At 49.3% G+C, this 22,418-nt stretch overlaps 33 non-coding genes and 3 pseudogenes across 33 annotated transcripts; all 36 read left to right on the plus strand.

The window, feature by feature from the left end:
- The first annotated feature begins 91 nt into the window (after positions 1-91).
- LOC142961285 (U2 spliceosomal RNA) lies at positions 92-282 on the plus strand. The gene has a single exon (XR_012956732.1). It is a non-coding gene; the product is annotated as a U2 spliceosomal RNA (small nuclear RNA).
- A 287-nt stretch (positions 283-569) lies between these two features.
- LOC142961115 (U1 spliceosomal RNA) lies at positions 570-733 on the plus strand. The gene has a single exon (XR_012956578.1). It is a non-coding gene; the product is annotated as a U1 spliceosomal RNA (small nuclear RNA).
- Positions 734-937: 204 nt separating this feature from the next.
- LOC142961383 (U5 spliceosomal RNA) lies at positions 938-1,054 on the plus strand. The gene has a single exon (XR_012956798.1). It is a non-coding gene; the product is annotated as a U5 spliceosomal RNA (small nuclear RNA).
- Positions 1,055-1,217: 163 nt separating this feature from the next.
- Positions 1,218-1,408, plus strand: LOC142961253 (U2 spliceosomal RNA). Its single transcript, XR_012956703.1, has one exon. It is a non-coding gene; the product is annotated as a U2 spliceosomal RNA (small nuclear RNA).
- A 279-nt stretch (positions 1,409-1,687) lies between these two features.
- On the plus strand, positions 1,688-1,851 carry LOC142961116 (U1 spliceosomal RNA). Its single transcript, XR_012956579.1, has one exon. It is a non-coding gene; the product is annotated as a U1 spliceosomal RNA (small nuclear RNA).
- A 204-nt stretch (positions 1,852-2,055) lies between these two features.
- LOC142961384 (U5 spliceosomal RNA) lies at positions 2,056-2,172 on the plus strand. The gene has a single exon (XR_012956799.1). It is a non-coding gene; the product is annotated as a U5 spliceosomal RNA (small nuclear RNA).
- A 176-nt stretch (positions 2,173-2,348) lies between these two features.
- LOC142961286 (U2 spliceosomal RNA) lies at positions 2,349-2,539 on the plus strand. The gene has a single exon (XR_012956733.1). It is a non-coding gene; the product is annotated as a U2 spliceosomal RNA (small nuclear RNA).
- A 287-nt stretch (positions 2,540-2,826) lies between these two features.
- On the plus strand, positions 2,827-2,990 carry LOC142961178 (U1 spliceosomal RNA). Its single transcript, XR_012956635.1, has one exon. It is a non-coding gene; the product is annotated as a U1 spliceosomal RNA (small nuclear RNA).
- Positions 2,991-3,194: 204 nt separating this feature from the next.
- Positions 3,195-3,311, plus strand: LOC142961385 (U5 spliceosomal RNA). The gene has a single exon (XR_012956800.1). It is a non-coding gene; the product is annotated as a U5 spliceosomal RNA (small nuclear RNA).
- Positions 3,312-3,474: 163 nt separating this feature from the next.
- On the plus strand, positions 3,475-3,665 carry LOC142961254 (U2 spliceosomal RNA). Its single transcript, XR_012956704.1, has one exon. It is a non-coding gene; the product is annotated as a U2 spliceosomal RNA (small nuclear RNA).
- A 279-nt stretch (positions 3,666-3,944) lies between these two features.
- LOC142961117 (U1 spliceosomal RNA) lies at positions 3,945-4,108 on the plus strand. Its single transcript, XR_012956580.1, has one exon. It is a non-coding gene; the product is annotated as a U1 spliceosomal RNA (small nuclear RNA).
- Positions 4,109-4,312: 204 nt separating this feature from the next.
- Positions 4,313-4,429, plus strand: LOC142961386 (U5 spliceosomal RNA). The gene has a single exon (XR_012956801.1). It is a non-coding gene; the product is annotated as a U5 spliceosomal RNA (small nuclear RNA).
- A 163-nt stretch (positions 4,430-4,592) lies between these two features.
- On the plus strand, positions 4,593-4,783 carry LOC142961287 (U2 spliceosomal RNA). Its single transcript, XR_012956734.1, has one exon. It is a non-coding gene; the product is annotated as a U2 spliceosomal RNA (small nuclear RNA).
- Positions 4,784-5,070: 287 nt separating this feature from the next.
- On the plus strand, positions 5,071-5,234 carry LOC142961118 (U1 spliceosomal RNA). The gene has a single exon (XR_012956581.1). It is a non-coding gene; the product is annotated as a U1 spliceosomal RNA (small nuclear RNA).
- Positions 5,235-5,438: 204 nt separating this feature from the next.
- On the plus strand, positions 5,439-5,555 carry LOC142961387 (U5 spliceosomal RNA). The gene has a single exon (XR_012956802.1). It is a non-coding gene; the product is annotated as a U5 spliceosomal RNA (small nuclear RNA).
- A 5,207-nt stretch (positions 5,556-10,762) lies between these two features.
- On the plus strand, positions 10,763-10,966 carry LOC142961346 (U2 spliceosomal RNA; annotated as a pseudogene).
- Positions 10,967-11,247: 281 nt separating this feature from the next.
- On the plus strand, positions 11,248-11,411 carry LOC142961180 (U1 spliceosomal RNA). The gene has a single exon (XR_012956636.1). It is a non-coding gene; the product is annotated as a U1 spliceosomal RNA (small nuclear RNA).
- A 204-nt stretch (positions 11,412-11,615) lies between these two features.
- On the plus strand, positions 11,616-11,732 carry LOC142961388 (U5 spliceosomal RNA). Its single transcript, XR_012956803.1, has one exon. It is a non-coding gene; the product is annotated as a U5 spliceosomal RNA (small nuclear RNA).
- A 1,894-nt stretch (positions 11,733-13,626) lies between these two features.
- On the plus strand, positions 13,627-13,829 carry LOC142961324 (U2 spliceosomal RNA; annotated as a pseudogene).
- A 287-nt stretch (positions 13,830-14,116) lies between these two features.
- LOC142961163 (U1 spliceosomal RNA) lies at positions 14,117-14,280 on the plus strand. Its single transcript, XR_012956621.1, has one exon. It is a non-coding gene; the product is annotated as a U1 spliceosomal RNA (small nuclear RNA).
- A 171-nt stretch (positions 14,281-14,451) lies between these two features.
- LOC142961290 (U2 spliceosomal RNA) lies at positions 14,452-14,642 on the plus strand. Its single transcript, XR_012956736.1, has one exon. It is a non-coding gene; the product is annotated as a U2 spliceosomal RNA (small nuclear RNA).
- Positions 14,643-14,929: 287 nt separating this feature from the next.
- Positions 14,930-15,093, plus strand: LOC142961164 (U1 spliceosomal RNA). The gene has a single exon (XR_012956622.1). It is a non-coding gene; the product is annotated as a U1 spliceosomal RNA (small nuclear RNA).
- A 171-nt stretch (positions 15,094-15,264) lies between these two features.
- LOC142961291 (U2 spliceosomal RNA) lies at positions 15,265-15,455 on the plus strand. The gene has a single exon (XR_012956737.1). It is a non-coding gene; the product is annotated as a U2 spliceosomal RNA (small nuclear RNA).
- Positions 15,456-15,742: 287 nt separating this feature from the next.
- LOC142961174 (U1 spliceosomal RNA) lies at positions 15,743-15,906 on the plus strand. The gene has a single exon (XR_012956631.1). It is a non-coding gene; the product is annotated as a U1 spliceosomal RNA (small nuclear RNA).
- A 171-nt stretch (positions 15,907-16,077) lies between these two features.
- Positions 16,078-16,268, plus strand: LOC142961318 (U2 spliceosomal RNA). The gene has a single exon (XR_012956761.1). It is a non-coding gene; the product is annotated as a U2 spliceosomal RNA (small nuclear RNA).
- Positions 16,269-16,555: 287 nt separating this feature from the next.
- On the plus strand, positions 16,556-16,719 carry LOC142961165 (U1 spliceosomal RNA). The gene has a single exon (XR_012956623.1). It is a non-coding gene; the product is annotated as a U1 spliceosomal RNA (small nuclear RNA).
- Positions 16,720-16,890: 171 nt separating this feature from the next.
- LOC142961292 (U2 spliceosomal RNA) lies at positions 16,891-17,081 on the plus strand. The gene has a single exon (XR_012956738.1). It is a non-coding gene; the product is annotated as a U2 spliceosomal RNA (small nuclear RNA).
- Positions 17,082-17,368: 287 nt separating this feature from the next.
- Positions 17,369-17,532, plus strand: LOC142961204 (U1 spliceosomal RNA). Its single transcript, XR_012956658.1, has one exon. It is a non-coding gene; the product is annotated as a U1 spliceosomal RNA (small nuclear RNA).
- Positions 17,533-17,703: 171 nt separating this feature from the next.
- LOC142961294 (U2 spliceosomal RNA) lies at positions 17,704-17,894 on the plus strand. The gene has a single exon (XR_012956740.1). It is a non-coding gene; the product is annotated as a U2 spliceosomal RNA (small nuclear RNA).
- A 287-nt stretch (positions 17,895-18,181) lies between these two features.
- On the plus strand, positions 18,182-18,345 carry LOC142961205 (U1 spliceosomal RNA). Its single transcript, XR_012956659.1, has one exon. It is a non-coding gene; the product is annotated as a U1 spliceosomal RNA (small nuclear RNA).
- A 170-nt stretch (positions 18,346-18,515) lies between these two features.
- LOC142961295 (U2 spliceosomal RNA) lies at positions 18,516-18,706 on the plus strand. The gene has a single exon (XR_012956741.1). It is a non-coding gene; the product is annotated as a U2 spliceosomal RNA (small nuclear RNA).
- A 287-nt stretch (positions 18,707-18,993) lies between these two features.
- On the plus strand, positions 18,994-19,157 carry LOC142961119 (U1 spliceosomal RNA). Its single transcript, XR_012956582.1, has one exon. It is a non-coding gene; the product is annotated as a U1 spliceosomal RNA (small nuclear RNA).
- Positions 19,158-19,361: 204 nt separating this feature from the next.
- Positions 19,362-19,478, plus strand: LOC142961390 (U5 spliceosomal RNA). The gene has a single exon (XR_012956804.1). It is a non-coding gene; the product is annotated as a U5 spliceosomal RNA (small nuclear RNA).
- A 1,880-nt stretch (positions 19,479-21,358) lies between these two features.
- LOC142961351 (U2 spliceosomal RNA) lies at positions 21,359-21,559 on the plus strand (annotated as a pseudogene).
- Positions 21,560-21,846: 287 nt separating this feature from the next.
- On the plus strand, positions 21,847-22,010 carry LOC142961206 (U1 spliceosomal RNA). The gene has a single exon (XR_012956660.1). It is a non-coding gene; the product is annotated as a U1 spliceosomal RNA (small nuclear RNA).
- A 170-nt stretch (positions 22,011-22,180) lies between these two features.
- On the plus strand, positions 22,181-22,371 carry LOC142961296 (U2 spliceosomal RNA). The gene has a single exon (XR_012956742.1). It is a non-coding gene; the product is annotated as a U2 spliceosomal RNA (small nuclear RNA).
- The last annotated feature ends 47 nt before the right edge of the window (positions 22,372-22,418 follow it).

Consider the following 22,418-nt stretch of genomic DNA (forward strand, 5'->3'; position numbering starts at 1 on the left):
CAGCCACTGCTATGTCCCTTGGAAAGAACTGCACCATGACAAGGGTGAAACGTGTCAGGAGGGTGACTCAGGAAGCAAACAGTTGGGGCGCATCGCTTCTCTGCCTTTTGGCTAAGATCAAGTGTAGTATCTGTTCTTATCAGTTTAATATCTGATATGTCCTCTATATGAGGATAACGTATTAAGCAGATTTTTAGCATCGGGAGATGAAAAAGGGGCTTGCTCCGTTCACTCCACGCATTGACCCGGTATTGCAGCATTGCCGGGAACGGTGCACTCCTCAAATGCCTTGTGGACAACCAAACACCAATCCAAATGGATCAGTCTGTTGATTAGCTTCACACTTTAATGAACGACGAGGATCTCATTCGCTGTCTGTCTTCAAGGCTGGGGCTTGTGTCAAACAAAGGCCTTGTTTATTCCTTTCTGACGCCCCTCGTGGAACATCGCTGTGCTCCCAGCCTGAGCTTAATGCTAAAGGACTGCACTCTGGGATTATGCCATCTGGGAACCGTCATCCGGAGTACTGCATCTGGGAATGCCGCCCCTGTCTCTGTCTCTTCCAACTCATACTTACCTGGCAGGGGAGATACCATGATCAAGAAGGTGGTTCACCCAGGGCGAGGCCCAGCCATTGCACTCCGGTTGTTCTGACCACTGCGAATTCCCCAAATGTGGGAATCTCGACTGCATAATTTCTGGTAGTGGGGGACTGCGTTCGCGCTCTCCCCTGATTGTTTTGTTGAAAAGAATATCAAGTGATTTGTACTTTTGATTGGAGGGGAGGAAATAGTACTATGGAGAATATTGCCCTCTTTAAGATGTGGGAATGGGTGTGGCTTCAGATTTGGAACAGGGCACGTGAACTCAGGCTTACCATGAGCGTTTTGACTTGGGCAACTAGGGACTTTGGCTGTTCTTGACAATGTTGCTGTACTTACTTTGGTTTCTCTTCATAACGCACAAGTCTTTCGCCTTTTACTAAAGACTTCCGTGGAGAGGAATACCAATGAGTTCAACCTATTTTTAGCAGGCTTTGCCATTTGGCTGAGCCTTGTACAGTTGTGAAAAGAAAGAAAGCTGTCCTTAATGAGACCATGGAGTGCTTGGATGTGTGCCAAAGCAGCAGCCACTGCTATGTCCCTTGGAAAGAACTGCACCATGACAAGGGTGAAACGTGTCAGGAGGGTGACTCAGGAAGCAAACAGTTGGGGCTCATCGCTTCTCGGCCTTTTGGCTAAGATCAAGTGTAGTATCTGTTCTTATCAGTTTAATATCTGATATGTCCTCTATATGAGGATAACGTATTAAGCAGATTTTTAGCATCGGGAGATGAAAAAGGGGCTTGCTCCGTTCACTCCACGCATTGACCCGGTATTGCAGCATTGCCGGGAACGGTGCACTCCTCAAATGCCTTGTGGACACCAATCCAAATGGATCAGTCTGTTGATTAGCTTCACACTTTAATGAACGACGAGGATCTCATTCGCTGTCTGTCTTCAAGGCTGGGGCTTGTGTCAAACAAAGGCCTTGTTTATTCCTTACTGACGCCCCTCGTGGAACATCGCTGTGCTCCCAGCCTGAGCTTAATGCTAAAGGACTGCACTCTGGGATTATGCCATCTGGGAACCGTCATCCGGAGTACTGCATCTGGGAATGCCACCCCTGTCTCTGTCTCTTCCAACTCATACTTACCTGGCAGGGGAGATACCATGATCAAGAAGGTGGTTCACCCAGGGCGAGGCCCAGCCATTGCACTCCGGTTGTTCTGACCACTGCGAATTCCCCAAATGTGGGAATCTCGACTGCATAATTTCTGGTAGTGGGGGACTGCGTTCGCGCTCTCCCCTGATTGTTTTGTTGAAAAGAATATCAAGTGATTTGTACTTTTGATTGGAGGGGAGGAAATAGTACTATGGAGAATATTGCCCTCTTTAAGATGTGGGAATGGGTGTGGCTTCAGATTTGGAACAGGGCACGTGAACTCAGGCTTACCATGAGCGTTTTGACTTGGGCAACTAGGGACTTTGGCTGTTCTTGACAATGTTGCTGTACTTACTTTGGTTTCTCTTCATAACGCACAAGTCTTTCGCCTTTTACTAAAGACTTCCGTGGAGAGGAATACCAATGAGTTCAACCTATTTTTAGCAGGCTTTGCCATTTGGCTGAGCCTTGTACAGTTGTGAAAAGAAAGAAAGCTGTCCTTAATGAGACCACGGTGCTTGACCATGGAGTGCTTGGATGTGTGCCAAAGCAGCAGCCACTGCTATGTCCCTTGGAAAGAACTGCACCATGACAAGGGTGAAACGTGTCAGGAGGGTGACTCAGGAAGCAAACAGTTGGGGCTCATCGCTTCTCTGCCTTTTGGCTAAGATCAAGTGTAGTATCTGTTCTTATCAGTTTAATATCTGATATGTCCTCTATATGAGGATAACGTATTAAGCAGATTTTTAGCATCGGGAGATGAAAAAGGGGCTTGCTCCGTTCACTCCACGCATTGACCCGGTATTGCAGCATTGCCGGGAACGGTGCACTCCTCAAATGCCTTGTGGACAACCAAACACCAATCCAAATGGATCAGTCTGTTGATTAGCTTCACACTTTAATGAACGACGAGGATCTCATTCGCTGTCTGTCTTCAAGGCTGGGGCTTGTGTCAAACAAAGGCCTTGTTTATTCCTTTCTGACGCCCCTCGTGGAACATCGCTGTGCTCCCAGCCTGAGCTTAATGCTAAAGGGCTGCACTCTGGGATTATGCCATCTGGGAACCGTCATCCGGAGTACTGCATCTGGGAATGCCGCCCCTGTCTCTGTCTCTTCCAACTCATACTTACCTGGCAGGGGAGATACCATGATCAAGAAGGTGGTTCACCCAGGGCGAGGCCCAGCCATTGCACTCCGGTTGTTCTGACCACTGCGAATTCCCCAAATGTGGGAATCTCGACTGCATCATTTCTGGTAGTGGGGGACTGCGTTCGCGCTCTCCCCTGATTGTTTTGTTGAAAAGAATATCAAGTGATTTGTACTTTTGATTGGAGGGGAGGAAATAGTACTATGGAGAATATTGCCCTCTTTAAGATGTGGGAATGGGTGTGGCTTCAGATTTGGAACAGGGCACGTGAACTCAGGCTTACCATGAGCGTTTTGACTTGGGCAACTAGGGACTTTGGCTGTTCTTGACAATGTTGCTGTACTTACTTTGGTTTCTCTTCATAACGCACAAGTCTTTCGCCTTTTACTAAAGACTTCCGTGGAGAGGAATACCAATGAGTTCAACCTATTTTTAGCAGGCTTTGCCATTTGGCTGAGCCTTGTACAGTTGTGAAAAGAAAGAAAGCTGTCCTTAATGAGACCATGGAGTGCTTGGATGTGTGCCAAAGCAGCAGCCACTGCTATGTCCCTTGGAAAGAACTGCACCATGACAAGGGTGAAACGTGTCAGGAGGGTGACTCAGGAAGCAAACAGTTGGGGCTCATCGCTTCTCGGCCTTTTGGCTAAGATCAAGTGTAGTATCTGTTCTTATCAGTTTAATATCTGATATGTCCTCTATATGAGGATAACGTATTAAGCAGATTTTTAGCATCGGGAGATGAAAAAGGGGCTTGCTCCGTTCACTCCACGCATTGACCCGGTATTGCAGCATTGCCGGGAACGGTGCACTCCTCAAATGCCTTGTGGACACCAATCCAAATGGATCAGTCTGTTGATTAGCTTCACACTTTAATGAACGACGAGGATCTCATTCGCTGTCTGTCTTCAAGGCTGGGGCTTGTGTCAAACAAAGGCCTTGTTTATTCCTTACTGACGCCCCTCGTGGAACATCGCTGTGCTCCCAGCCTGAGCTTAATGCTAAAGGACTGCACTCTGGGATTATGCCATCTGGGAACCGTCATCCGGAGTACTGCATCTGGGAATGCCACCCCTGTCTCTGTCTCTTCCAACTCATACTTACCTGGCAGGGGAGATACCATGATCAAGAAGGTGGTTCACCCAGGGCGAGGCCCAGCCATTGCACTCCGGTTGTTCTGACCACTGCGAATTCCCCAAATGTGGGAATCTCGACTGCATAATTTCTGGTAGTGGGGGACTGCGTTCGCGCTCTCCCCTGATTGTTTTGTTGAAAAGAATATCAAGTGATTTGTACTTTTGATTGGAGGGGAGGAAATAGTACTATGGAGAATATTGCCCTCTTTAAGATGTGGGAATGGGTGTGGCTTCAGATTTGGAACAGGGCACGTGAACTCAGGCTTACCATGAGCGTTTTGACTTGGGCAACTAGGGACTTTGGCTGTTCTTGACAATGTTGCTGTACTTACTTTGGTTTCTCTTCATAACGCACAAGTCTTTCGCCTTTTACTAAAGACTTCCGTGGAGAGGAATACCAATGAGTTCAACCTATTTTTAGCAGGCTTTGCCATTTGGCTGAGCCTTGTACAGTTGTGAAAAGAAAGAAAGCTGTCCTTAATGAGACCACGGAGTGCTTGGATGTGTGCCAAAGCAGCAGCCACTGCTATGTCCCTTGGAAAGAACTGCACCATGACAAGGGTGAAACGTGTCAGGAGGGTGACTCAGGAAGCAAACAGTTGGGGCTCATCGCTTCTCTGCCTTTTGGCTAAGATCAAGTGTAGTATCTGTTCTTATCAGTTTAATATCTGATATGTCCTCTATATGAGGATAACGTATTAAGCAGATTTTTAGCATCGGGAGATGAAAAAGGGGCTTGCTCCGTTCACTCCACGCATTGACCCGGTATTGCAGCATTGCCGGGAACGGTGCACTCCTCAAATGCCTTGTGGACAACCAAACACCAATCCAAATGGATCAGTCTGTTGATTAGCTTCACACTTTAATGAACGACGAGGATCTCATTCGCTGTCTGTCTTCAAGGCTGGGGCTTGTGTCAAACAAAGGCCTTGTTTATTCCTTTCTGACGCCCCTCGTGGAACATCGCTGTGCTCCCAGCCTGAGCTTAATGCTAAAGGGCTGCACTCTGGGATTATGCCATCTGGGAACCGTCATCCGGAGTACTGCATCTGGGAATGCCGCCCCTGTCTCTGTCTCTTCCAACTCATACTTACCTGGCAGGGGAGATACCATGATCAAGAAGGTGGTTCACCCAGGGCGAGGCCCAGCCATTGCACTCCGGTTGTTCTGACCACTGCGAATTCCCCAAATGTGGGAATCTCGACTGCATAATTTCTGGTAGTGGGGGACTGCGTTCGCGCTCTCCCCTGATTGTTTTGTTGAAAAGAATATCAAGTGATTTGTACTTTTGATTGGAGGGGAGGAAATAGTACTATGGAGAATATTGCCCTCTTTAAGATGTGGGAATGGGTGTGGCTTCAGATTTGGAACAGGGCACGTGAACTCAGGCTTACCATGAGCGTTTTGACTTGGGCAACTAGGGACTTTGGCTGTTCTTGACAATGTTGCTGTACTTACTTTGGTTTCTCTTCATAACGCACAAGTCTTTCGCCTTTTACTAAAGACTTCCGTGGAGAGGAATACCAATGAGTTCAACCTATTTTTAGCAGGCTTTGCCATTTGGCTGAGCCTTGTACAGTTGTGAAAAGAAAGAAAGCTGTCCTTAATGAGACCACGGTGCTTGACCATGGAGTGCTTGGATGTGTGCCAAAGCAGCAGCCACTGCTATGTCCCTTGGAAAGAACTGCACCATGACAAGGGTGAAACGTGTCAGGAGGGTGACTCAGGAAGCAAACAGTTGGGGCTCATCGCTTCTCGGCCTTTTGGCTAAGATCAAGTGGTGTTGCGGAAAAATACAGCACAGAGAGAGCTAACAACGAGACAGCAATGGCCGCAAGGGGCCAAAAAGAGCAGTCGATCCCAAGGGTCGGGCTGAGACACACGCTACGATTCCAGGCAACCACGGAAGACTACAATCTGCAGTCCAGAGAGTTTTTTGGCAGGCAAGTCATAATTGGGCAGCTACAACTGAAGGTGGAGGAGGTGCACTGCATCCAGTGGAACCAGCAGGAGAAGGCGTTCGACGTTACACTGAGGACCGAGGAGATCTACCGGAGTGTGGCTGAAATATGCCGAGCAGAGGCAGGGGTAAGGCCGCTAGCCGGCTACAGAGTACTGAACCTGGACAGACCTAATTTCAGAACAATAACTGTGCATATGTACAACCCCTTTGTTAATGACTCAGCACTAGCTGCATTCCTGGGGCAGTATGGAGAGGTGGTGACGGCTGCAAGGCATATAAAGGACACCCTGGGGTTTTGGACTGGGCGGCGCCAGTTCCAGGTACTGCTGTATCATGACGCAGAAGGTCCAGGAGGCCTGAAACATCCACCTGCCTTCTTCAGCCTTGGTGGAGATCGTGGGTATCTATTTTACCCACGGCAACCTGCTTTCTGCAGGAAGTGCAGACAGTCAGGACATTCAGAGGCAGGCTGTGGGGAAACAAGATGCCGTTTCTGTGGGCAAGAAGGGCATTCGGCCAAGGACTGCACAGAGCCAAGGACGTGCCATGGATGCGGTGGAACTGACCACCTGTACCGAGGTTGTCCTGGCCGCAAGAAAACTTTTGCGGAGGCTGCCAAACCGACTGAGGCTGGCGAGCCGAGTAGGGGAGCCACACAGAATGACGGGGAGAGGACGGTACAGGAGGGCTCCGGAGCCGACGCATTGGGGAGTAAAGGGGAGGCAGCGTCCCGGGATGAGGGCACCGCCGGAACAGACGGAATGGCCAAGGCATCCACAGACATTATGGACGATTTTCCTGTCCTCACTTCCGATCCCTCCAAATCAAAGCAAGGGGCACGGAAAGGGTCGCAGGCATTCGGAACAGGACTCTCGACAGAGCTTGGAGAGAGTGGGGAGGGGGTACGGAGCAAAAAGTCAAAGGGGGGACAGACCAACAAGGGTGGGATTGAGGGGGGGAGGGGAGGGGGACCAGGTCAGCATAAGAGAGCCGCTGATAAAGTGGAGGAAGGAGGGGCCCAGGAGCAGAAGGATGGGGATACGGGTCAAGAGGTGGGAGGGGAGATGGGTGAGCAGTCATTGGGAGAAGCAGCTGCCATACTAACAGACGGTTTAGGCCTGAGCTTCGATCTTCCCCCAGGCCTGCTCATGCTGTCGTCCCCCTTAGGGGAGGACGCTTATGAGGGGCTTAACAGACCAACAACGTCGCCAAACGCAGTGCCGTTTTCCTGGGCTGACGAGATGGATAAAGAGAATGTATACCTTTAGGGTAGTGGGAACCAGCAATAGGAATCTTTATTTAAGATGCACAATGGGTTTTTTTAAGGTTCTCACTATAAACGCAAGGGGAATGAGGGACCCAGTTAAAAGAAGGGTTGTTTTTAATTTTGTGGAGTCGCACCAGGTTGCCTTTTGTTTTTTGCAGGAGGTACATTTACGGGATGGGGGGGACGTGGGGATTTTTTCGAGGGAGTGGACAAAAGGGGACTCAGTTTGGAGCGTAGGGGGGGTCCACTCTACTGGGGTTGGGATTTTATTTGGGTTTCAAGAGATCAAGGTGGAGTCTTCCTTTGTTATTGTCCAGGGGAGGATAATGGGCGCAGACATCACATGGGGGACAGTCAAGCTTAGGGTTATTGTGGTCTATGGAGCACAAACTCCAACAGAAAGGCAAGAGATGGCTGGTCAATTGGAGCCGCACCTGGCCACCAGTAGGCAGGTAGTGATAGGGGGTGATTTTAATGTTGAGTTGGGCAAGGGGGGAGATACCAGCGATGGGTTTATTTCCAACCTCATGGCTAAACATGGCCTGGTAGATGGGGCGAGGGAGGTCAGGCCACAGGTAACAGGTCCCACATGGCGCAACTCTAGGGGCATCGTTAAATGTTTGGATTATGTTTTTCTTTCCAAGTCTTTCAGGCTATTGGCAGGCAGACTGCTCCCTGTGTTCTTCTCAGATCATGACGGGCTGCTATTGGAAGTGCACTCAGATGTGCCAGTGTTTGGAACTGGGTACTGGCACCTTAACGTCAGCATCCTGGAGGAGGAGGTTTTCAACCAACATTTCCGTTCATTTTTCAAAGGCCTGGAAGGACTAAGGTCATTGTGTTCCGGAGTAATTGAGTGGTGGGAGGTTGCTAAAAAGCGGATACAATTTTTTTGTTTAAAGTATTGTAAAAGGAAGGCGAGTATGGCGAGGAGGGAGGTGTTTCGCCTTCAGCACCTTCTCGAACGTGAGTACGCCGGGGGAAACTGGGGCGGCATTATAAATCAGCAGGCTTGTGACTCCCTTAAAGCACAGCTTAGGGACGTATATGAGGGTAAGGCCAGGGCATACCTGTTGCGATCACGTGAAACATTCCGTGAGGAGTTCGAGACGTGTTCCGCTGCTTTCTTCAGCTCAGTACGGGCTGATAGGGCAAAACAGGTAGTGACCGGGTTAATGGACAAGCAGGGCAGGGTGGTGTCAGAAGGGGTAGAGATGGTGCAGGCTGCCACGGACTACTATCGCACAAGGTTTAGGGAGAAAGACATAGAGGTAGGAGGAGGAGAGGTATTCCTGGATTTTCTGACCCAGCGGGTGCCGAAGGATATAGTACAGGCTTTGGAGGCCCCGCTCACCCTAATAGAGATTGAGTGGGCCCTCCAGAGAATGAAGAGGCGGAAGGTGCCTGGCATCGATGGGCTCCCAGCAGAGTTTTATCTCAAGTTCTGGGATGTACTTGGGCCGGTAGTGTTGGAGGTGTTGTCCGCAATACTCCGCACAGGTACAATGGGAGGTTCTGCGGCCACCGGAGTTATCTCACTTCTTTATAAGAAGGGGGATCGTGCCGACCTAGGGAACTGGCGACCACTGACCATGCTGTGTGTTGACTACAAACTCCTGGCAAAGGTCCTAGCGGATCGTCTAGGCATAGCACTTCCTCATGTGGTCCATGTGGACCAAACATGTGGGGTAGCGGGGCGCTCAGTGAGATGGAATCTACAGCTCATTCGGGACGCTGTCGCGTGGGCGGAAGACCGGCACCTGCCACTGATGGTGGTTGGTCTCGACCAGGCAAAAGCGTTTGACAGGGTTCATTGGGGTTTTATGTTTAGAGTTTTGCAGAGGTTAGGCTTCAGTCAGGCTTTTATGGGATGGTTATGCATATTGTACACAGGTGTAGGGAGCATGGTTTCAGTTAACGGCCACCTAGGAGACATTTTTAGTTTGCACTCAGGGGTAAGACAGGGGTGTCCGCTTTCACCACTGCTTTACATCCTTTACATGGAGCCCCTGGCGGCAGCCATTCGGGCTGATCCGGGTGTGAGAGGTTTCCTGCTACCTGGCAGTGGGGGCTTACGAGTTAAACTGTCTCAGTACGCAGATGACACCACACTGCTGCTGGACACCGACACATGCCTTCTTCGAGCCTTGGAAATTTTCCAGAGCTTTGGTAAGGTGGCTAGTGCTAAACTTAATTGTGCCAAGTCTTCTGTGAAGTTCTTTGGGCGCTGGAAAGAAAGGACGGAGGTACCAGGGGGGCTGACGCTCTGCACGGGACCGCTGAAGGTACTAGGGGTCAGCTTTGAGACAGCCCATAGTGCCACGGCCAACTGGACTAGGCGCTTTATGGCAGTCCAGAAGAAGTTTGCTCTCTGGAAGAGCAGGGGCCTGACTTTGATAGGGAAAGTACTGGTTCTGAAGGTAGATATTATGCCATCTCTTGTGTACTTGGCATACATATACCCAATGCCAGTCAGTATGAGGAGACCTATTATGCGCCTCGTGTTCACTTTCTTGTGGGGAGGGAGATATGAGTATGTGGCGAGGGCCCGCATGCTGGCAGGGATTGAAGCAGGGGGAAGAGATGTCCCACACCTCCCGTTGAAGCTAGACTGCATATTTGTTTCTTTTTTGTGGAGGGAGATGTCAACTCCAGTCGTACACCCATCAGGACACTTCCTGCGGCTCTATTTTTCCTATCAGGCCAGGCGCGTGTTGGTCTGGAACAATTTAGGGCCCCGGGTGGAGCAACAGCCATGGCATTACCAGTACGCAGCCAGGTGGCTGCGGGCCCATCCCGAGGCCTCAGAAACCAGTGTCAGACTGAACCACAAATTCCTTTATAAAGTTGTCAGACAGAGAGTGATCGCACCGGCAGTGGTTGGGATCCCGAAGAGTATTTGGAAGGGGATACAGCCACGGGGGCTGGACAATGGTCTCAAAGATCTCAATTGGCTATGCCTTCACAAATGTCTGCCAGTGCAAGATGTAATGTACCGGCATAGTTTAGCAAGATCCCCTGTGTGCCCGAGGGAAGGCTGTATGGGGGAAGAAACTGTCAGGCATGTCATGTGGGACTGTCCCTTTGCTAGTATTGTGTGGAGTAGAGCAGCGACATGGCTGGGGAGGTTAGACCCTGGGTTTAAATTGACATGGACTAGGGTGGTAGAAGGGGGAGGTTTGGGGAGTAAACATTTCCTTACGTGGCTAATTATAAGCCTGGTTAAGAGGAGTTTGTGGGTGGCTAGGCAAGACCTGGTGGGAAAAAACAGGGAAAGTCACTTGGAGGGGGTGTTAAAGAGAGTGGAATTAGATATAAAGGGGAGGATTGAACGGGACATCAGGAAGTGGGGGAAGCATGCTGCCTTGGAAAGGTGGAAAGGAGGTTTTGGGTGGGGATGGTGAATCCTGAAGACATTGCATAAGTGTATTTTGTGTTTTTTTGTGTATTGACAAATGCTGGTTACTGACATGTAACTGTGAAATATAATTAAGTTGCATGATGCAAAACATGTGAAGTTTGTATGTTTGAAATTGTATGATTTGTGTACAGAATTTTGATAATAAAAAAAAAAAAAAATAAAAAAAAAAAAAAAAAAATCTGTTCTTATCAGTTTAATATCTGATATGTCCTCTATATGAGGATAACGTATTAAGCAGATTTTTAGCATCGGGAGATGAAAAAGGGGCTTGCTCCGTTCACTCCACGCATTGACCCGGTATTGCAGCATTGCCGGGAACGGTGCACTCCTCAAATGCCTTGTGGACAACCAAACACCAATCCAAATGGATCAGTCTGTTGATTAGCTTCACACTTTAATGAACGACGAGGATCTCATTCGCTGTCTGTCTTCAAGGCTGGGGCTTGTGTCAAACAAAGGCCTTGTTTATTCCTTTCTGACGCCCCTCGTGGAACATCGCTGTGCTCCCAGCCTGAGCTTAATGCTAAAGGGCTGCACTCTGGGATTATGCCATCTGGGAACCGTCATCCGGAGTACTGCATCTGGGAATGCCGCCTCTGTCTCTTCCAACTCATACTTACCTGGCAGGGGAGATACCATGATCAAGAAGGTGGTTCACCCAGGGCGAGGCCCAGCCATTGCACTCCGGTTGTTCTGACCACTGCGAATTCCCCAAATGTGGGAATCTCGACTGCATCATTTCTGGTAGTGGGGGACTGCGTTCGCGCTCTCCCCTGATTGTTTTGTTGAAAAGAATATCAAGTGATTTGTACTTTTGATTGGAGGGGAGGAAATAGTACTATGGAGAATATTGCCCTCTTTAAGATGTGGGAATGGGTGTGGCTTCAGATTTGGAACAGGGCACGTGAACTCAGGCTTACCATGAGCGTTTTGACTTGGGCAACTAGGGACTTTGGCTGTTCTTGACAATGTTGCTGTACTTACTTTGGTTTCTCTTCATAACGCACAAGTCTTTCGCCTTTTACTAAAGACTTCCGTGGAGAGGAATACCAATGAGTTCAACCTATTTTTAGCAGGCTTTGCCATTTGGCTGAGCCTTGTACAGTTGTGAAAAGAAAGAAAGCTGTCCTTAATGAGACCACGGTGCTTGACCATGGAGTGCTTGGATGTGTGCCAAAGCAGCAGCCACTGCTATGTCCCTTGGAAAGAACTGCACCATGACAAGGGTGAAACGTGTCAGGAGGGTGACTCAGGAAGCAAACAGTTGGGGCTCATCGCTTCTCGGCCTTTTGGCTAAGATCAAGTGGTGTTGCGGAAAAATACAGCACAGAGAGAGCTAACAACGAGACAGCAATGGCCGCAAGGGGCCAAAAAGAGCAGTCGATCCCAAGGGTCGGGCTGAGACACACGCTACGATTCCAGGCAACCACGGAAGACTACAATCTGCAGTCCAGAGAGTTTTTTGGCAGGCAAGTCATAATTGGGCAGCTACAACTGAAGGTGGAGGAGGTGCACTGCATCCAGTGGAACCAGCAGGAGAAGGCGTTCGACGTTACACTGAGGACCGAGGAGATCTACCGGAGTGTGGCTGAAATATGCCGAGCAGAGGCAGGGGTAAGGCCGCTAGCCGGCTACAGAGTACTGAACCTGGACAGACCTAATTTCAGAACAATAACTGTGCATATGTACAACCCCTTTGTTAATGACTCAGCACTAGCTGCATTCCTGGGGCAGTATGGAGAGGTGGTGACGGCTGCAAGGCATATAAAGGACACCCTGGGGTTTTGGACTGGGCGGCGCCAGTTCCAGGTACTGCTGTATCATGACGCAGAAGGTCCAGGAGGCCTGAAACATCCACCTGCCTTCTTCAGCCTTGGTGGAGATCGTGGGTATCTATTTTACCCACGGCAACCTGCTTTCTGCAGGAAGTGCAGACAGTCAGGACATTCAGAGGCAGGCTGTGGGGAAACAAGATGCCGTTTCTGTGGGCAAGAAGGGCATTCGGCCAAGGACTGCACAGAGCCAAGGACGTGCCATGGATGCGGTGGAACTGACCACCTGTACCGAGGTTGTCCTGGCCGCAAGAAAACTTTTGCGGAGGCTGCCAAACCGACTGATGCTGGCGAGCCGAGTAGGGGAGCCACACAGAATGACGGGGAGAGGACGGTACAGGAGGGCTCCGGAGCCGACGCGTTGGGGAGTAAAGGGGAGGCAGCGTCCCGGGATGAGGGCACCGCCGGAACAGACGGAATGGCCAAGGCATCCACAGACATTATGGACGATTTTCCTGTCCTCACTTCCGATCCCTCCAAATCAAAGCAAGGGGCACGGAAAGGGTCGCAGGCATTCGGAACAGGACTCTCGACAGAGCTTGGAGAGAGTGGGGAGGGGGTACGGAGCAAAAAGTCAAAGGGGGGACAGACCAACAAGGGTGGGATTGAGGGGGGGAGGGGAGGGGGACCAGGTCAGCATAAGAGAGCCGCTGATAAAGTGGAGGAAGGAGGGGCCCAGGAGCAGAAGGATGGGGATACGGGTCAAGAGGTGGGAGGGGAGATGGGTGAGCAGTCATTGGGAGAAGCAGCTGCCATACTAACAGACGGTTTAGGCCTGAGCTTCGATCTTCCCCCAGGCCTGCTCATGCTGTCGTCCCCCTTAGGGGAGGATGCTTATGAGGGGCTTAACAGACCAACAACGTCGCCAAACGCAGTGCCGTTTTCCTGGGCTGACGAGATGGATAAAGAGAATGTATACCTTTAGGGTAGTGGGAACCAGCAATAGGAATCTTTATTTAAGATGCACAATGGGTTTTTTTGGGTGGGGATGGTAAATCCTGAAGACTTTGCATAAGTGTATTTTGTGTTTTTTTTTTTTTTTTTTTTTTTTTGTGTATTGACAAATGCTGGTTACTGACATGTAACTGTGAAATAGAATTAAGTTGCATGATGCAAAACATGTGAAGTTTGTATGTTTGAAATTGTATGATTTGTGTACATAATTTTGATAATAAAAAAAAAAAATAAATAAAAAAAAAAAAATTAAAATCTGTTCTTATCAGTTTAATATCTGATATGTCCTCTATATGAGGATAACGTATTAAGCAGATTTTTAGCATCGGGAGATGAAAAAGGGGCTTGCTCCGTTCACTCCACGCATTGACCCGGTATTGCAGCATTGCCGGGAACGGTGCACTCCTCAAATGCCTTGTGGACAACCAAACACCAATCCAAATGGATCAGTCTGTTGATTAGCTTCACACTTTAATGAACGACGAGGATCTCATTCGCTGTCTGTCTTCAAGGCTGGGGATTGTGTCAAACAAAGGCCTTGTTTATTCCTTACTGACGCCCCTCGTGGAACATCGCTGTGCTCCCAGCCTGAGCTTAATGCTAAAGGGCTGCACTCTGGGATTATGCCATCTGGGAACCGTCATCCGGAGTACTGCATCTGGGAATGCCGCCCCTGTCTCTGTCTCTTCCAACTCATACTTACCTGGCAGGGGAGATACCATGATCAAGAAGGTGGTTCACCCAGGGCGAGGCCCAGCCATTGCACTCTGGTTGTTCTGACCACTGCGAATTCCCCAAATGTGGGAATCTCGACTGCATAATTTCTGGTAGTGGGGGACTGCGTTCGCGCTCTCCCCTGATTGTTTTGTTGAAAAGAATATCAAGTGATTTGTACTTTTGATTGGAGGGGAGCAAATAGTACTATGGAGAATATTGCCCTCTTTAAGATGTGGGAATGGGTGTGGCTTCAGATTTGGAACAGGGTGAAACGTGTCAGGAGGGTGACTCAGGAAGCAAACAGTTGGGGCTCATCGCTTCTCGGCCTTTTGGCTAAGATCAAGTGTAGTATCTGTTCTTATCAGTTTAATATCTGATATGTCCTCTATATGAGGATAACGTATTAAGCAGATTTTTAGCATCGGGAGATGAAGAAGGGGCTTGCTCCGTTCACTCCACGCATTGACCCGGTATTGCAGCATTGCCGGGAACGGTGCACTCCTCAAATGCCTTGTGGACAACCAAACACCAATCCAAATGGATCAGTCTGTTGATTAGCTTCACACTTTAATGAACGACGAGGATCTCATTCGCTGTCTGTCTTCAAGGCTGGGGATTGTGTCAAACAAAGGCCTTGTTTATTCCTTACTGACGCCCCTCGTGGAACATCGCTGTGCTCCCAGCCTGAGCTTAATGCTAAAGGGCTGCACTCTGGGATTATGCCATCTGGGAACCGTCATCCGGAGTACTGCATCTGGGAATGCCGCCCCTGTCTCTGTCTCTTCCAACTCATACTTACCTGGCAGGGGAGATACCATGATCAAGAAGGTGGTTCACCCAGGGCGAGGCCCAGCCATTGCACTCTGGTTGTTCTGACCACTGCGAATTCCCCAAATGTGGGAATCTCGACTGCATAATTTCTGGTAGTGGGGGACTGCGTTCGCGCTCTCCCCTGATTGTTTTGTTGAAAAGAATATCAAGTGATTTGTACTTTTGATTGGAGGGGAGGAAATAGTACTATGGAGAATATTGCCCTCTTTAAGATGTGGGAATGGGTGTGGCTTCAGATTTGGAACAGGGTGAAACGTGTCAGGAGGGTGACTCAGGAAGCAAACAGTTGGGGCTCATCGCTTCTCGGCCTTTTGGCTAAGATCAAGTGTAGTATCTGTTCTTATCAGTTTAATATCTGATATGTCCTCTATATGAGGATAACGTATTAAGCAGATTTTTAGCATCGGGAGATGAAGAAGGGGCTTGCTCCGTTCACTCCACGCATTGACCCGGTATTGCAGCATTGCCGGGAACGGTGCACTCCTCAAATGCCTTGTGGACAACCAAACACCAATCCAAATGGATCAGTCTGTTGATTAGCTTCACACTTTAATGAACGACGAGGATCTCATTCGCTGTCTGTCTTCAAGGCTGGGGATTGTGTCAAACAAAGGCCTTGTTTATTCCTTACTGACGCCCCTCGTGGAACATCGCTGTGCTCCCAGCCTGAGCTTAATGCTAAAGGGCTGCACTCTGGGATTATGCCATCTGGGAACCGTCATCCGGAGTACTGCATCTGGGAATGCCGCCCCTGTCTCTGTCTCTTCCAACTCATACTTACCTGGCAGGGGAGATACCATGATCAAGAAGGTGGTTCACCCAGGGCGAGGCCCAGCCATTGCACTCTGGTTGTTCTGACCACTGTGAATTCCCCAAATGTGGGAATCTCGACTGCATAATTTCTGGTAGTGGGGGACTGCGTTCGCGCTCTCCCCTGATTGTTTTGTTGAAAAGAATATCAAGTGATTTGTACTTTTGATTGGAGGGGAGGAAATAGTACTATGGAGAATATTGCCCTCTTTAAGATGTGGGAATGGGTGTGGCTTCAGATTTGGAACAGGGTGAAACGTGTCAGGAGGGTGACTCAGGAAGCAAACAGTTGGGGCTCATCGCTTCTCGGCCTTTTGGCTAAGATCAAGTGTAGTATCTGTTCTTATCAGTTTATTATCTGATATGTCCTCTATATGAGGATAACGTATTAAGCAGATTTTTAGCATCGGGAGATGAAGAAGGGGCTTGCTCCGTTCACTCCACGCATTGACCCGGTATTGCAGCATTGCCGGGAACGGTGCACTCCTCAAATGCCTTGTGGACAACCAAACACCAATCCAAATGGATCAGTCTGTTGATTAGCTTCACACTTTAATGAACGACGAGGATCTCATTCGCTGTCTGTCTTCAAGGCTGGGGATTGTGTCAAACAAAGGCCTTGTTTATTCCTTACTGACGCCCCTCGTGGAACATCGCTGTGCTCCCAGCCTGAGCTTAATGCTAAAGGGCTGCACTCTGGGATTATGCCATCTGGGAACCGTCATCCGGAGTACTGCATCTGGGAATGCCGCCCCTGTCTCTGTCTCTTCCAACTCATACTTACCTGGCAGGGGAGATACCATGATCAAGAAGGTGGTTCACCCAGGGCGAGGCCCAGCCATTGCACTCTGGTTGTTCTGACCACTGCGAATTCCCCAAATGTGGGAATCTCGACTGCATAATTTCTGGTAGTGGGGGACTGCGTTCGCGCTCTCCCCTGATTGTTTTGTTGAAAAGAATATCAAGTGATTTGTACTTTTGATTGGAGGGGAGGAAATAGTACTATGGAGAATATTGCCCTCTTTAAGATGTGGGAATGGGTGTGGCTTCAGATTTGGAACAGGGTGAAACGTGTCAGGAGGGTGACTCAGGAAGCAAACAGTTGGGGCTCATCGCTTCTCGGCCTTTTGGCTAAGATCAAGTGTAGTATCTGTTCTTATCAGTTTAATATCTGATATGTCCTCTATATGAGGATAACGTATTAAGCAGATTTTTAGCATCGGGAGATGAAGAAGGGGCTTGCTCCGTTCACTCCACGCATTGACCCGGTATTGCAGCATTGCCGGGAACGGTGCACTCCTCAAATGCCTTGTGGACAACCAAACACCAATCCAAATGGATCAGTCTGTTGATTAGCTTCACACTTTAATGAACGACGAGGATCTCATTCGCTGTCTGTCTTCAAGGCTGGGGCTTGTGTCAAACAAAGGCCTTGTTTATTCCTTACTGACGCCCCTCGTGGAACATCGCTGTGCTCCCAGCCTGAGCTTAATGCTAAAGGACTGCACTCTGGGATTATGCCATCTGGGAACCGTCATCCGGAGTACTGCATCTGGGAATGCCGCCCCTGTCTCTGTCTCTTCCAACTCATACTTACCTGGCAGGGGAGATACCATGATCAAGAAGGTGGTTCACCCAGGGCGAGGCCCAGCCATTGCACTCCGGTTGTTCTGACCACTGCAAATTCCCCAAATGTGGGAATCTCGACTGCATAATTTCTGGTAGTGGGGGACTGCGTTCGCGCTCTCCCCTGATTGTTTTGTTGAAAAGAATATCAAGTGATTTGTACTTTTGATTGGAGGGGAGGAAATAGTACTATGGAGAATATTGCCCTCTTTAAGATGTGGGAATGGGTGTGGCTTCAGATTTGGAACAGGGTGAAACGTGTCAGGAGGGTGACTCAGGAAGCAAACAGTTGGGGCTCATCGCTTCTCGGCCTTTTGGCTAAGATCAAGTGTAGTATCTGTTCTTATCAGTTTAATATCTGATATGTCCTCTATATGAGGATAACGTATTAAGCAGATTTTTAGCATCGGGAGATGAAGAAGGGGCTTGCTCCGTTCACTCCACGCATTGACCCGGTATTGCAGCATTGCCGGGAACGGTGCACTCCTCAAATGCCTTGTGGACAACCAAACACCAATCCAAATGGATCAGTCTGTTGATTAGCTTCACACTTTAATGAACGACGAGGATCTCATTCGCTGTCTGTCTTCAAGGCTGGGGATTGTGTCAAACAAAGGCCTTGTTTATTCCTTACTGACGCCCCTCGTGGAACATCGCTGTGCTCCCAGCCTGAGCTTAATGCTAAAGGGCTGCACTCTGGGATTATGCCATCTGGGAACCGTCATCCGGAGTACTGCATCTGGGAATGCCGCCCCTGTCTCTGTCTCTTCCAACTCATACTTACCTGGCAGGGGAGATACCATGATCAAGAAGGTGGTTCACCCAGGGCGAGGCCCAGCCATTGCACTCCGGTTGTTCTGACCACTGCAAATTCCCCAAATGTGGGAATCTCGACTGCATAATTTCTGGTAGTGGGGGACTGCGTTCGCGCTCTCCCCTGATTGTTTTGTTGAAAAGAATATCAAGTGGTTGTACTTTTGATTGGAGGGGAGGAAATAGTACTATGGAGAATATTGCCCTCTTTAAGATGTGGGAATGGGTGTGGCTTCAGATTTGGAACAGGGTGAAACGTGTCAGGAGGGTGACTCAGGAAGCAAACAGTTGGGGCTCATCGCTTCTCGGCCTTTTGGCTAAGATCAAGTGTAGTATCTGTTCTTATCAGTTTAATATCTGATATGTCCTCTATATGAGGATAACGTATTAAGCAGATTTTTAGCATCGGGAGATGAAGAAGGGGCTTGCTCCGTTCACTCCACGCATTGACCCGGTATTGCAGCATTGCCGGGAACGGTGCACTCCTCAAATGCCTTGTGGACAACCAAACACCAATCCAAATGGATCAGTCTGTTGATTAGCTTCACACTTTAATGAACGACGAGGATCTCATTCGCTGTCTGTCTTCAAGGCTGGGGCTTGTGTCAAACAAAGGCCTTGTTTATTCCTTACTGACGCCCCTCGTGGAACATCGCTGTGCTCCCAGCCTGAGCTTAATGCTAAAGGACTGCACTCTGGGATTATGCCATCTGGGAACCGTCATCCGGAGTACTGCATCTGGGAATGCCGCCCCTGTCTCTGTCTCTTCCAACTCATACTTACCTGGCAGGGGAGATACCATGATCAAGAAGGTGGTTCACCCAGGGCGAGGCCCAGCCATTGCACTCCGGTTGTTCTGACCACTGCGAATTCCCCAAATGTGGGAATCTCGACTGCATAATTTCTGGTAGTGGGGGACTGCGTTCGCGCTCTCCCCTGATTGTTTTGTTGAAAAGAATATCAAGTGATTTGTACTTTTGACTGGAGGGGAGGAAATAGTACTATGGAGAATATTGCCCTCTTTAAGATGTGGGAATGGGTGTGGCTTCAGATTTGGAACAGGGCACGTGAACTCAGGCTTACCATGAGCGTTTTGACTTGGGCAACTAGGGACTTTGGCTGTTCTTGACAATGTTGCTGTACTTACTTTGGTTTCTCTTCATAACGCACAAGTCTTTCGCCTTTTACTAAAGACTTCCGTGGAGAGGAATACCAATGAGTTCAACCTATTTTTAGCAGGCTTTGCCATTTGGCTGAGCCTTGTACAGTTGTGAAAAGAAAGAAAGCTGTCCTTAACGAGACCACGATGCTTGACCATGGAGTGCTTGGATGTGTGCCAAAGCAGCAGCCACTGCTATGTCCCTTGGAAAGAACTGCACCATGACAAGGGTGAAACGTGTCAGGAGGGTGACTCAGGAAGCAAACAGTTGGGGCTCATCGCTTCTCGGCCTTTTGGCTAAGATCAAGTGGTGTTGCGGAAAAATACAGCACAGAGAGAGCTAACAACGAGACAGCAATGGCCGCAAGGGGCCAAAAAGAGCAGTCGATCCCAAGGGTCGGGCTGAGACACACGCTACGATTCCAGGCAACCACGGAAGACTACAATCTGCAGTCCAGAGAGTTTTTTGGCAGGCAAGTCATAATTGGGCAGCTACAACTGAAGGTGGAGGAGGTGCACTGCATCCAGTGGAACCAGCAGGAGAAGGCGTTCGACGTTACACTGAGGACCGAGGAGATCTACCGGAGTGTGGCTGAAATATGCCGAGCAGAGGCAGGGGTAAGGCCGCTAGCCGGCTACAGAGTACTGAACCTGGACAGACCTAATTTCAGAACAATAACTGTGCATATGTACAACCCCTTTGTTAATGACTCAGCACTAGCTGCATTCCTGGGGCAGTATGGAGAGGTGGTGACGGCTGCAAGGCATATAAAGGACACCCTGGGGTTTTGGACTGGGCGGCGCCAGTTCCAGGTACTGCTGTATCATGACGCAGAAGGTCCAGGAGGCCTGAAACATCCACCTGCCTTCTTCAGCCTTGGTGGAGATCGTGGGTATCTATTTTACCCACGGCAACCTGCTTTCTGCAGGAAGTGCAGACAGTCAGGACATTCAGAGGCAGGCTGTGGGGAAACAAGATGCCGTTTCTGTGGGCAAGAAGGGCATTCGGCCAAGGACTGCACAGAGCCAAGGACGTGCCATGGATGCGGTGGAACTGACCACCTGTACCGAGGTTGTCCTGGCCGCAAGAAAACTTTTGCGGAGGCTGCCAAACCGACTGAGGCTGGCGAGCCGAGTAGGGGAGCCACACAGAATGACGGGGAGAGGACGGTACAGGAGGGCTCCGGAGCCGACGCGTTGGGGAGTAAAGGGGAGGCAGCGTCCCGGGATGAGGGCACCGCCGGAACAGATGGAATGGCCAAGGCATCCACAGACATTATGGACGATTTTCCTGTCCTCACTTCCGATCCCTCCAAATCAAAGCAAGGGGCACGGAAAGGGTCGCAGGCATTTGGAACAGGACTCTCGACAGAGCTTGGAGAGAGTGGGGAGGGGGTACGGAGCAAAAAGTCAAAGGGGGGACAGACCAACAAGGGTGGGATTGAGGGGGGGAGGGGAGGGGGAACAGGTCAGCATAAGAGAGCCGCTGATAAAGTGGAGGAAGGAGGGGCCCAGGAGCAGAAGGATGGGGATACGGGTCAAGAGGTGGGAGGGGAGATGGGTGAGCAGTCATTGGGAGAAGCAGTTGCCATACTAACAGAAGGTTTAGGCCTGAGCTTCGATCTTCCCCCAGGCCTCCTCATGCTGTCGTCCCCCTTAGGGGAGGACGCTTATGAGGGGCTTAACAGACCAACAACGTCGCCAAACGCAGGGCCGTTTTCCTGGGCTGACGAGATGGATAAAGAGAATGTATACCTTTAGGGTAGTGGGAACCAGCAATAGGAATCTTTATTTAAGATGCACAATGGGTTTTTTTGGGTGGGGATGGTAAATCCTGAAGACTTTGCATAAGTGTATTTTGTGTTTGTTTTTTTTTGTGTATTGACAAATGCTGGTTACTGACATGTAACTGTGAAATAGAATTAAGTTGCATGATGCAAAACATGTGAAGTTTGTATGTTTGAAATTGTATGATTTGTGTACAGAATTTTGATAATAAAAAAAAAAAAAAAAAAAAAAAAAAAAAAAATCTGTTCTTATCAGTTTAATATCTGATATGTCCTCTATATGAGGATAACGTATTAAGCAGATTTTTAGCATCGGGAGATGAAGAAGGGGCTTGCTCCGTTCACTCCACGCATTGACCCGGTATTGCAGCATTGCCGGGAACGGTGCACTCCTCAAATGCCTTGTGGACAACCAAACACCAATCCAAATGGATCAGTCTGTTGATTAGCTTCACACTTTAATGAACGACGAGGATCTCATTCGCTGTCTGTCTTCAAGGCTGGGGCTTGTGTCAAACAAAGGCCTTGTTTATTCCTTACTGACGCCCCTCGTGGAACATCGCTGTGCTCCCAGCCTGAGCTTAATGCTAAAGGACTGCACTCTGGGATTATGCCATCTGGGAACCGTCATCCGGAGTACTGCATCTGGGAATGCCGCCCCTGTCTCTGTCTCTTCCAACTCATACTTACCTGGCAGGGGAGATACCATGATCAAGAAGGTGGTTCACCCAGGGCGAGGCCCAGCCATTGCACTCCGGTTGTTCTGACCACTGCAAATTCCCCAAATGTGGGAATCTCGACTGCATAATTTCTGGTAGTGGGGGACTGCGTTCGCGCTCTCCCCTGATTGTTTTGTTGAAAAGAATATCAAGTGGTTGTACTTTTGATTGGAGGGGAGGAAATAGTACTATGGAGAATATTGCCCTCTTTAAGATGTGGGAATGGGTGTGGCTTCAGATTTGGAACAGGGTGAAACGTGTCAGGAGGGTGACTCAGGAAGCAAACAGTTGGGGCTCATCGCTTCTCGGCCTTTTGGCTAAGATCAAGTGTAGTATCTGTTCTTATCAGTTTAATATCTGATATGTCCTCTATATGAGGATAACGTATTAAGCAGATTTTTAGCATCGGGAGATGAAGAAGGGGCTTGCTCCGTTCACTCCACGCATTGACCCGGTATTGCAGCATTGCCGGGAACGGTGCACTCCTCAAATGCCTTGTGGACAACCAAACACCAATCCAAATGGATCAGTCTGT

This window comes from Anarhichas minor, unplaced genomic scaffold, assembly GCF_050575085.1.
Source record: "Anarhichas minor isolate MPS153535 unplaced genomic scaffold, ASM5057508v1 ptg000027l, whole genome shotgun sequence".
Taxonomy (NCBI): domain Eukaryota; kingdom Metazoa; phylum Chordata; class Actinopteri; order Perciformes; family Anarhichadidae; genus Anarhichas; species Anarhichas minor.